This window comes from Sus scrofa, chromosome 13, assembly GCF_000003025.6.
Source record: "Sus scrofa isolate TJ Tabasco breed Duroc chromosome 13, Sscrofa11.1, whole genome shotgun sequence".
Lineage (NCBI taxonomy): Eukaryota > Metazoa > Chordata > Mammalia > Artiodactyla > Suidae > Sus > Sus scrofa.
The window spans coordinates 204,946,812-204,958,219 of record NC_010455.5 but is presented as its reverse complement, the minus strand read 5'-3'; positions in this window follow the sequence as shown (position 1 = coordinate 204,958,219).

Here is an 11,408-nt window from a genome sequence, read left to right as displayed (position 1 = left end):
AGGGTTTGTTCTTCTTTTCCTAATTCTTTTAGGTGGTAGGTTCAGTTGTTTATTTGAGATTTTCCTTGACTTTTTGAGGAAGGCCTATATTGCTATGAATGTCTATATTGCTGCATCCTATAGATTTGTATGGTTGTGTTTTCATTGCCATTTGTCTCAAGGATTTCATCATTGACCCACCGGTTTTTTAGTAGCATGTTGCTGAGTCGCGTCTCATCTCCAATGAGGTGTCAGCTTTTAGTCTAATTATCATTCCTTTGTGTCGATCACATATCTTTTTTTTTCCCTCCTATCCATTAGATTTTCTCTTTGTTGTTATCTTTCTGCATTTTTATGGCAATGCATCTGACCTGTGGATTTTATTTTTATGTATCCTACTTGCTCTTCTGTGTTATCTTTCTTTTTAGAAATTCATCTCTTTCTTCGATTTTGGAAAATTACCTTCTAATATAAGTTGGTTTTTTCTTCCACTCTTTCCTATGTTCTCTAGTCCTGGAACTCCTATTAGATGCATGTTAGAGCATCTCATTTTATTTTCCATGTTATTTAAATTTCTTCCATATTTTTCTTTCTTCATCGCTGTCCTGCTGGCATTAATTCTTTGGTACAATCTTCTAGTTCCCTAATTGTTTCTTTAGCTGTGTCCACTTTGGTGTTCACCCTGTGTATTAAGTTGTTTCTGTCTCTCTCTCTCTATATATATATATATATATATTTTTTTTAATATATATATAAATTTTCAGGGTATCCAGTTAATTTCTTTATCCACTTCTTCTTGATTCATGGCTGCTTGAGTTGTATCATGGAATCCTATTTCTGGTCATTTTTATTTTTATCCTTTCCTCTGTCTCTTTGAAGGGCACACACAGCAAGTTCAAGTCCTTTGACAATGGCTCTATTATTTAGATTATCTCAGGAGCATTCTCCCAGTTGTTGCACTTATTGGAAATGTTTTCAAGACATTTCATTTATCCAATGCTTTGAAATGAAATTCTGCTCCCCTGGTGCTTTGTGTGTTTAGCTCTCCTCTTCCTTCTCTCATCCTATTATGGTTGGCAGTCTCATGGTTAACTCACCCATAACTCCACCCACTCCAAGGTCAGACAAACAGCCCTTTTCAAAAGCATTCCAGCTTTTGTTCATGGGGGGCGGGGAAAGCCATGCCCTGCTCTTTTGTTTCCTAGAATGACCTGACTCCAGGCTCCTCCCCCACATGGGTGCCTCTGGTATCCTTTCCCATTTAGGACATAAAATCCTGGTGGCATTGCCTGTGCCTCGGCCTGGACAGCAATAAACTGGTGGCCTTTGCCCCTTCTCTGAGTTTCCTCATTCAGTTTCAAGCCTACAACATTTAAAAAAAATACATATGCATAAAATACTTTTTGTAAATATATATTAGGAGGCGTTTTGGTGCAAGGGACAGAAAGCTCAGGAGTTCCTGTTGTGGCTCAGTGGAAACCAACCTGACTGGTATCCATGAGGATGTGGGTTCAAGCTCTGGCCTCACGCAGTGGGTTAAGGATCCAGTGTTGCCGTGAGCTGTGGCATAAGTTGCAGATGCAGCTCCCATTAGACCCCTAGCCTGAGAACTTCCCTATGCCACATCTGTGGCCCTAAAAAAAAGAAAGAAAAAAGAAACAGAAGCTCAATTCAAGGTGACTTTAAAACAAGGAAAGTCACCATGTCATGCAGCTGCACATCTAGCAGTTCTTGGGCTGTTCTATGATGGGCTGGAAGTTTCTGCTTGTCTTTCCAGCTTGTCCCAGCCCTTGTGCCTCCTAGCCCAGCTGGCTGCCTGGAGAGAGTTCCAGTTAGTTTTGGCCAGTGGGGAGCATCAACAGGAGATCCTAGAGAGAAAGGGGAATGAGATGAGTCTTTATTCTCCCTGCAGAGCCCCTCAGACCAGCTGCAGCCTCTGTGGACGAGCCCAACCCCTCTCAGAGGGCCATCTCCACATGGCCTCTCGGCCTCCAGCTTCCGAAATTTTGCTCCCCTCTTTCCGGACTTGGGGTGGAGGGCACGTTTACCAACTTCAAGGGGATACTGCACTTATGTCTTCCGCACCTTTTAAAGCAGTTACTCTATGAAACTCTTCCCGAATTATTCCTACTTCAATGTGCCGTCTACTGGGAACTTTCCCAATATAAAGTCAAGAGATCAAAGTATTTTCGTGTCTCCACTCTGCCATCCATCGTATGAAGTTCCACCTAATGGTAGGTACCGCCTCAGACGGCTGCAGGCAGAAATTGTGGATATATGTTAACATCCAATGAGAAAGAAAGAGGCCATCCCTTTTCTAGAAGGCACTAGCCAACTTTCCTTGATGTTTCATTGGCCAAAATCAGTCACTTGTCCATTTCCTGAGCCAGTTCCTGTCCAGCAGGGAAATGCCGTGTGTTGACTGGCTTAGACAGGGGTGGGCTGACCAATTGCTATAGAGAAAGTTGGAATTTCTGTGATTGGCTTAGATTTTCTAGCTCTGAGATCCCTCCTCCAATAGCAGGGCTGCTGGTGCATGATGGGACAAGGATGGGATTAGTGACAAGGAGACAACCATTATCTCTGCTATGTTGGGGGAGGACAGAGGAAGACATGGCACATCTGCGGGTGTGTTTCCATGACAACTCCCTTTGCCATGTTGCCTGGAAGTCCACAGATTTTGCAGCTCAGAAGATACTTGTTATTTGAAAGCAATGGCTTCTAAATTCTTCATAAGGCCCCCAATCCAAGATTAAAGCCACAAAGCAAAATGCCCTTGGTCTCCTTACCTGAAATAGCCTGGATATCACAGAGTGTTGCCTTGCAGCTTGGACAGGACCTGGTGTTTCTTGAGGACATCCAACGTGGGATGAGGAGACGGTGGCCAGGATTAGGCTTCACTGAACTTGCGACGTCCATGACTCTGTGTGACCAGGGCAACAGTCTGAGGACCACTGTCAGAGGCCTGGGGGAAGATCATGACTGGCCAAATGCAGACGGAGTGCTCAGCCTCAGGTGCACCCCTCTATCCATGAACGTGGAACTTGACCCTGAAGCAGTGTTTGTTTCCAGACAGATCACTTAAGTAATTTTCTTCTTGAGATGAGAAAGAAGCAGTTACATGAACCATTTCAGATCATTTCATACAAGGGTGAAAGGGTGATTACACATGGGGCACATGAAACATAATAAAGCTTAAGCATAATAAACAAAATTTAAAGCTTACCTACTCTCCCTGGGGAAATTTTGACCTAGAGAACAGAATTATTGAAAAGAAAACAAAAGGTGGCAGGTGTGTGTGTGTGTGTGTGTGTGATCATGTTGGAGCACATACACACATGTGAAGCCAAGTACACGCATACGTATACACATGTGGGTATGCATGTGTGAGGTCACGAGCGTGCAGGTGTGCGTGCTTGTGGGCATGTGTGCACATGTGTGAACATGTGTGTATGTACATGTGTGTGAGTGTGTGCAAGCACACACACCTATACTATCTACCCTGCATAGATCTCCTGGGAACCTAGAAATCAAAAGGAGAATAGAATTTAAAGATCAACTAACTCACAGTCTCTTTTGAGCTCAACCTGAACTTAATCAGAGCAAAAGACCCAGAGGTCTACCGACATCTTCCCATTTTCATTCTGCAGGAGAGAAAACTTGGAGAAAACGACAACAGAGGTCGAGAGAGGGAAATACTCAACTTGCCCTAGAAATGTACATGAAACTCCCATCTATGCCTCTTAGTGGAAAAGCACATCAACTTCTATGTTACTTGCTATTATAAACAACGCTCTATGAAGTTTCTAATAATCCAATAGTTTTAGTATGACCAGTAAATTATTAATTTTCCAATGGTTTACCCTGACCTTGAGAGAACTTTGCCAATAGTGTAATCTAAGTAGACTCACAGGCAGCATTTTATTACTGCTAAACAAGCTTCTTAGATGAGACCTCCATCCACACCTGCTCATCAGGAGGGATTTGGGTAACACATATGAACTCTAAGACCAGGTTTAGTTGTTAGAAAATTCTAGACCAAAATTTCCGTTGATGCATTACTCTTTCAATAACCAAACAACTCAAAACAAGTTAAATTGACCATAAAAACCTAACAAAATAGTAATATATGGGTGTTCCCTTGCAACACAATAGGTTAAGGATCCAGCATTGTCACTGCAGTGGCTCAGTTTGCCTCGAAGGCTCAGCTTCAATCCTTGGCTCCGGAAACGCCCACATGCCGAGAACACAGCCAAAGAAACAAACAAAAACAGTAATTTATAAGCAGAGAGCATGAAGGCAGCAACTGAAAGCTACAGCCAGCTCAAAACAACACTAGCGATGCCAAGAAAGGAAAACCTTCTGTAGCTATAATCACTACACAGATCTCTAAATAAAGCATTTTCCCTAAAAAAAGAAAAAAAAAATTCATCTGATTAGGTTGCCTTCTCTTTAAGTTCTTACAAAGTTTCTCATATTATAAGGCACTCACACTTGCTTTTTAAATTTATGTTTTTATTGTGAAATATAGCACCAATTCTTTTTTTTTTCCCCCTTATAAAAAGCAAGCTCCTTTTCCCTGGAAGCACTGTAGCCTGAAATGACCTCAATCAGGGCTTGGTTGGGATGCTTAGAGTAGCTGCCTGGTTGAATCACTCACAAAAGATAAAGGGGGAAAAAAAGGACATTTAACAGGGATTGAATTATTCTCGAAGGGATGACCTCACACTCAGGGACTGGAAGGTGTTAAAATAAGCCTTTTAAAAACCACATTAAAAGCAATAGGATATCTATGTTATGTAAATTCACCCACAAAAGGGATAAAAAAAAAGAAACAGTGTTCGAAAGTTATGTAAACAGATAGTTACAGTTGGGGATACAGTTTCTAGCGAAGGCACCCAGCTTGAGTTAGCTTGCTGCAGCGCAAAGAAAATCAGACAAAACCAAAAACTATATCATGTACCCTGGAAAAGTATTAATGCAAAAGCGGTGAGGAAACTGGAGGACAAAGGTGGAAGTAAAGGTGTTTGTATGAAACGGCTTCGTTGGCCATGATCGAAAAGTCTACAGACAATAAATACGGGAGAGGGTGCACAGAAAAGGGGACCCAAGGTAAGTTGGTGAAACCACTATGGGGAACAGTATGGAGAGTCCTTTAAAAACTAAAAATAGAACGACCCTATCTATGATCCAGCAGTCCCACTCCTGGGCATATATCCAGAGAAAACCATCATTCAAAAAGATACCCGCACCCTTATGTTCACTGCAGCCCTATTTACAACAGCCAAAACATGGAAGTAACCTAAATGCCCATCAATAGAGGAATGGATAAAGAAGATGTGGTACATCTATACAATGGAATATTACTCAGCCATAAAAAAAGAATGATATAATGCCATTTGCAGCAATATGGATGGACTTAGAAGTTATGACATTAAGTGAAGTCAGACAGAGAAAGACGAATATGAAGTAATATCACTTATATGTGGAATCTAATAAAAATGATACAAAAGAACTTACTGATAAAATGGAAACACAGTCCCAGATTTTGAAATCAAACTTACGGTTATCTAGGGGAACCTGGTGGCGGGGTAAATTAAGAGGATGGGAATAACATATACACACTATTGTATATAAAATAGATCATTAACAAGGACCTACTATATAGCACAGGGAAATTTTCTCAATAATTTGTAATATATATATGGGAAAAAGAATGGATATATGTAGATATATGTGTGTGTGTGTGTATAACTGAGTTACTTTGCTGTACACCTGAAACTAATACAACATTGTAAGTCAACTATACTCCAATAAAATTAAAAAACAAAACAAAAGAAATGAGCTACTTGGAATGAGCCAGTTTGAAAGCACAAAACGTTCAGCTCTTTCACAGTCAGGAATTTCACGGGGTTATTTCCCTCCCTGGACTTGCGTGTCCGTCTTACCACCCACCCGATTTCATTCCCGATGTGTTCAATGTTGATAATGTTGAAGTTCACCTGGAGGTTTAGGCGTCCCCTGACCCTTTTGTGTCCCGGTTAATGGCTCAGGGCAAGGAAGCCGCCTTCCTCAAAAGACTTAATTAATTAGACTCCCAGGGGCCCCCTTGCGTACCTGTGCAAGGCTGTGTGCACACCCTCAGCCTTCCCATTCTTGGTCTGATCAGTGATTAGCTCACGGCTCACCCCCACTGATGCACAGGGACCAAACGCTAGGTTCCCAGAGCCAAGCTCTCCTTCCAGGTTCTGGGACTTTGGCCTGAGCCACCAGGTGGCCCCTCCTGAGGATGAACTGGCCTTTCCAACCTCCACCAGATCCCCTGGTTTCATCCCACTCCCTTCCCTGGGCTGGTCTTTCCAGGCTTGATCAGTCCCCTGTGGAGGAGACACCCCCTCTCCCCTGGCTCCAGAGATGCTTGCGGATCTTTGCTCAGAGGTCTTCCAATGTCAACAGCCCTCCCCAGCTCCCAACAGCCTTGTGAATCAGGTCTCTCCTATTGACCCCATTTAAGTTGCTTTTGCTTTGACAATATGTATTTATGGCTTTCTGGATGTTAACCTGTCATTCTTCCTTGGAAGAAAATGTAATTTCTACATCACCCAAAATGTAGAGAAGGGAGTGAGGACAAAGCCCTTGAATTGGGGTTGTCATCACAAGGCTTAATGCGCAGCCGAGGATGACAGGGTAAGTACATAGCATACATTTGGATGCTACTGTAACTTCTGCGTTGAAGAACTTCATTGGAAATGCATCTATTGAGGAAATGGTCTGGTTTGAGAATGAAACACACACACACAGCCCCGGCTCCGGAAGCAGTACCCTCCCATAGCATGACTTGGCCATGCCAGGCGTCTGCTCCCTGCCAGATGGCTTGATTTTTCAGTACAGGAAATTCCCAAAGGCCCGTCGACCCTTCAGTGGCAAAAGTATCCACTGACAGCCCAGTAGTTTTTCAAGGCCCTCACCTCAAAATCCTCTCCTGGCTATATCCACCTGTCACATGACTCTTGCCCAATTCTAATCAAACCCCTCTCCCCACCCCCAGCCAACCAGACTTTGAATTTTACAAAAATCCCAACCTTGCCTCCCTCTTTGAGATGCTCCCCAGCTCCGTGGAGCTGGGCCCTGCCGGGCTGTGACAAGTGATGAACTCAGCTAGTCCTGGGAATACGGGGGATGGAGGCTCCAGTTTTCTCACCTTGTTTAGGTCTCTGGATGAATGAGAAGCCAGACATCTGCCGGATTTCTGTTCTTTGATGTATACACGGAAGGGATGAAAGACTTGCTGGCCTCAGCAAGAAAGTGGGGACACAGAGGCTGGTCCAGCCACACCACCCACCTTTGGAGCTGGGCCAAGCACTGGGCCAGAATCTCTTGATGTCAGCCAGGCTGCCAGATGCCTTTGCTGTGTGGCCCAGGACATCCCTCTGGGAGCCCCAGGCTCCCCCCATGCCCAGAGGGCCCAGAGCTGGGAGAACTCAAGGGCTGTATTTGGGGTGGGGAGTGGGGGACTTCCAGCAGCACCTGGCACACATGAGGGGGCGCCCTCCGAGTGTTAAATAATTCTCAACTTTAAGTGACCTCTCTGTGACGACTCACTCGGGTCCCTCATCTGCTTGGGGTTAAAGCCATCCTGGAAACCGCATCTTCACCCCGTCCTACTTTTGGCAAATGCCTGGGTGAGATCAGGAGATGCAAGGTGGGCAGCGTTTTTATAAGCAGGAGGTCCATGGGTCCCAGGCTGAGCAACTGTAATCTGCTCCCTGTGGACAGATAACTTCAAGATAAAAGCTGCGCCTGCTGGGATAAAAGATGGAGACTTTCTATTTCTCATCCTTGAGGTCAAGGCGGCCCCCGGAACTACACACTCACAGAAAGGTTCCTGGGGGGTCAGAGAAGGGAGGGGCACCAGACCAGCGTCCACCCGAGAGACCCTGGTGCTAGAATCCATCCTGGCTAAAAACGCGCACGCGCACGCGCACAGGGGAGGGACTGCGACAGACCAAAGCCAGACGAAGCAAGATGATTGGCCAGAGGAAGCCCGGAAGGACTGCCCCAGACAAGTGGTTTAAACCCCCTCCAAAGCAGGTATTGCTCCCTTTCTCCGTCTGTTTATGTCTGTCTCTCTCTCCGAGACCCTCCACCCCCACCCTCAGGGCCTCCCCCACCCCCCGGGCTCTCCCCCCCCCACCCCCCGCCACCCCCAGGACTCTTCTCCCTGAAGAATCACTCGTTTGCCTCACTAGTCCTGGGGACCTACATCGTGTGGTTGGGGCTCAGCTTTCTCACCCCACAGCCGCCTCTGAGCAGAGCAATTTAAGTGAGGAGGCAGATTTGGAGGGTGAAGACCTAGACATTGATGAGTGGCCACCAGTGAGGGTCCCTGGCCCCCGACTCTGCAGCCCGTCTCCCCCAGCCTGTCCGTGCCTGGACTTCTTCCAGCCCCAAGGGACAGCCCGCTCTGAGCTGCTTTTCTTCTTTGAATGCAACAAAGGACATCTTCATTTAAATACCGTTCCTGGAGTTCCCGTCGTGGCGCAGTGGTTAACGAATCCGACTAGGAACCAAGAGGTTGCAGGTTCGGTCCCTGCCCTTGCTCAGTGGGTTAACGATCCGGCGTTGCCCTGAGCTGTGGTGTAGGTTGCAGACGCGGCTCCGATCCTGCGTTGCTGTGGCTCTGGCGTAGGCCAGCGGCTACAGCTCCGATTAGACCCCTAGCCTGGGAACCTCCATGTGCTGTGGGAGCGGCCCAAGAAATAGCAAAAAGACAATACACACACACACACACACCGTTCCTTTCCCCAGAGGAGCCTTCTTCTCTAAAACATTCTAGATTTCTAAACTGAGTTCCCTGGCTGCTGCATCTTCTCGGTGGTGACCCTGGAGAGCTTCTGAAGGGTCCTCTCTCCACTGGTTATAGCTGCTGATGCCAACAGAAAGGTCAGCAGTGACTTAAAGGGGGTACCCGGGGGACGTGTTTCCTGAGGAGCTGTTGGAGCTCATGTGTTGTGTTGGAGGCAGACCCAGAGAGCTGTGGGTTCGAATCCCAGCCTGGCCACTGATAAAGCGTGAAGCAGCTCAAGCTACACATCTTCGAGCTTCTTTCTTCAGTAAAACAGAAACTCTGCTGACCTCATAAGAGCAGGACCTGGGCTGGCGCGGACACTCTGCTGGGTCTCGGTTTGGGACCGGCCGCTGGGAGGGGCAGCAGCTCGGTAACTGTGCTATAGGGGTACGATGCACATTCAGGGCCCCTGGCCCACCCTGGCCAGGCCTGCGGGTACCCCAGATACGGAGACTAGAGTCTCTGCCCAGCCCTGGGCCCCCAAAGGTCTCCAAGCCAACAGCCTTTGGGGCCAGGAGCCAGCACAGACAGAGCTGGTTCTAACTGCAGCTATTCCTTAGAGCTGTGCCTGAACAGATGTCACTGCCACGTCAGTAAACAAAGAATGTTGCAGCCATCAAGCCATCTCAGGACAGCCACCCCGATGGTGAGCCCTGAGGGCACTCAGGCTGGAAACAGGATGCCCACTGTCTAGCAGCCAGCTGCTGCAGACATCCCCTACCTCACCCCACCCACCCCAGCTCCCCTCACCCCCACCCCCATGGTGAGCCCTGAGGGGACACAGGATGAGAAAGCCCAGGCTGCTGGCCCCAGAGGGCTGATAGGCACATCTTAAGAAGGATTTCAGGAATTCCCTTCGTGGCTCAGGAGTTAACAGTCCTGACTAGGATCCATGAGGATGCGGGTTCATTCCCTGGCCTCAGTCAGTGGGTTAAGGACCCAGCTTTGCTGTGAGCTGTGGTGTAGGTCACAGATGCAGCTCAGAACCCTCATAGCTGTGGCTGTGGTGCAGGTTGGTCACTACAGCTCCAATTAGACCCCTAGCCTGGGAACTTCCATATGCTGCAAGTAGTGCAGCCCTAAAAAGTAAAAAAAAAAAAGAATGGTTTCAGTGAGCCCAGGTTCTTGTCCCGTCCCATGCATAAAAAAGGGCTAAATTCCTTGCAGTATCTGAATTTTCTTTGACGGTAATCTTTTGTGTTCCAACTACCTGATTTTTAATTTTTTTTCTTTATGGTGTGCCTGTGGTATATGAGAGTTCTCAGGCTAGGGGTTGAATTGGAGCCGCAGCTGCCGGCCTCCACATCCTCATGGATACTAGTCAGGTTCTTAACCCTCTGAGCCACAGCAGGAACTCCCCATCACCATTCTTAAAGTTCTAAAGCATCGCTGCCCACATTCTGCATCAGACTCTCCCTTCATTCACAGGCTAGGGCTTGGAAGCCACTTGGGTGTCGTAGCTGGGTTGGCCAGGACCGTGTTGAGGTCTGTGCTCTGGTGAGTCAGGGACCTCAGTGTCTGGCTGGGGCATCCCAACTTGCTTTGCATGTCAAATTTTTTAGTAGGGAAGAGGTTTCTTTGTGTGTGTGTGTGTGTGTGTGTGTGTATGTTCGTAGTTTTGTTGAAATAGAATTCGCATACCATACAAAGCATCCATTTGAAGTGTACAGTTCAGACTTCCCTGGTGGCTCAGTGGGTTAAGGATCACAGCTGTGGCTGAGGTCACTGCCGTGGTGAAGGTTCAATCCCCTACCTGGGAACTGAGACCCCACATCAAACTACTGCATGCTACAAAGAAAGAAAAGAAAAAGAAAGGAAAGGAAAGAAAGGATGGAAGAAAGAAAGGGAAAGAGAGAAAGGACAGAAGGAAAAGAAAAGAAATGTAACTCAAAATGCTTAAGGGCTTTTTTTTTTTTTTTTTTTTTTTTTTTTTTTTTTTTTTTTTAGCACCTGTGGTATATGGAAGTTCCCAGGCTGGGATCGAATCCAAGCCACAGCTGCAAACTATGCCCCAGTTGTGGCGATACCAGATCCTTTAACCCACTGCGCCAGGCTGGGGGTGGAACCCTGGCCTCTGCAGCAACCTGAACCACCACAGTCAGAAACTTACCCCCCTGCACTCCTTAAGGACATTTCATAAATAGTTTTGAAGCATACTACCACTCCGACTAAGCAATAATCAAGTCTCCAGATTTAGAAGTAGAGTAAGATAACTTGAACTTAAAAGCCTAAGGAAAAAACAGGTTTTAAAATTTGTCCCTAATGATAAACCAAATGTTAAGCTTTTTTAAAAGGTGGTTGCAGGTCCTATTTCCCATGCCCAGGAGGTGTCCTCCAGGACACCAGGAAATCCGAACAGGAAAGCCCCAGCCCCCCTCCTCAGTCACAGACTCACACACCTTTTATAAAGTCTATATCCGATCTTTCTGTAAAAGTCCTTTGCCAGGAGAGAACTCTAAACATGAATTCTAAATCTGAACATCAGTTTTGTGCACATCTCCCAGCATTCGGGTTTATTACGGGGCTTTGGTGTCCCAGCCCTTTGAGGCGACCTCGCTGGCTCAGCACCATGAATCTCTGT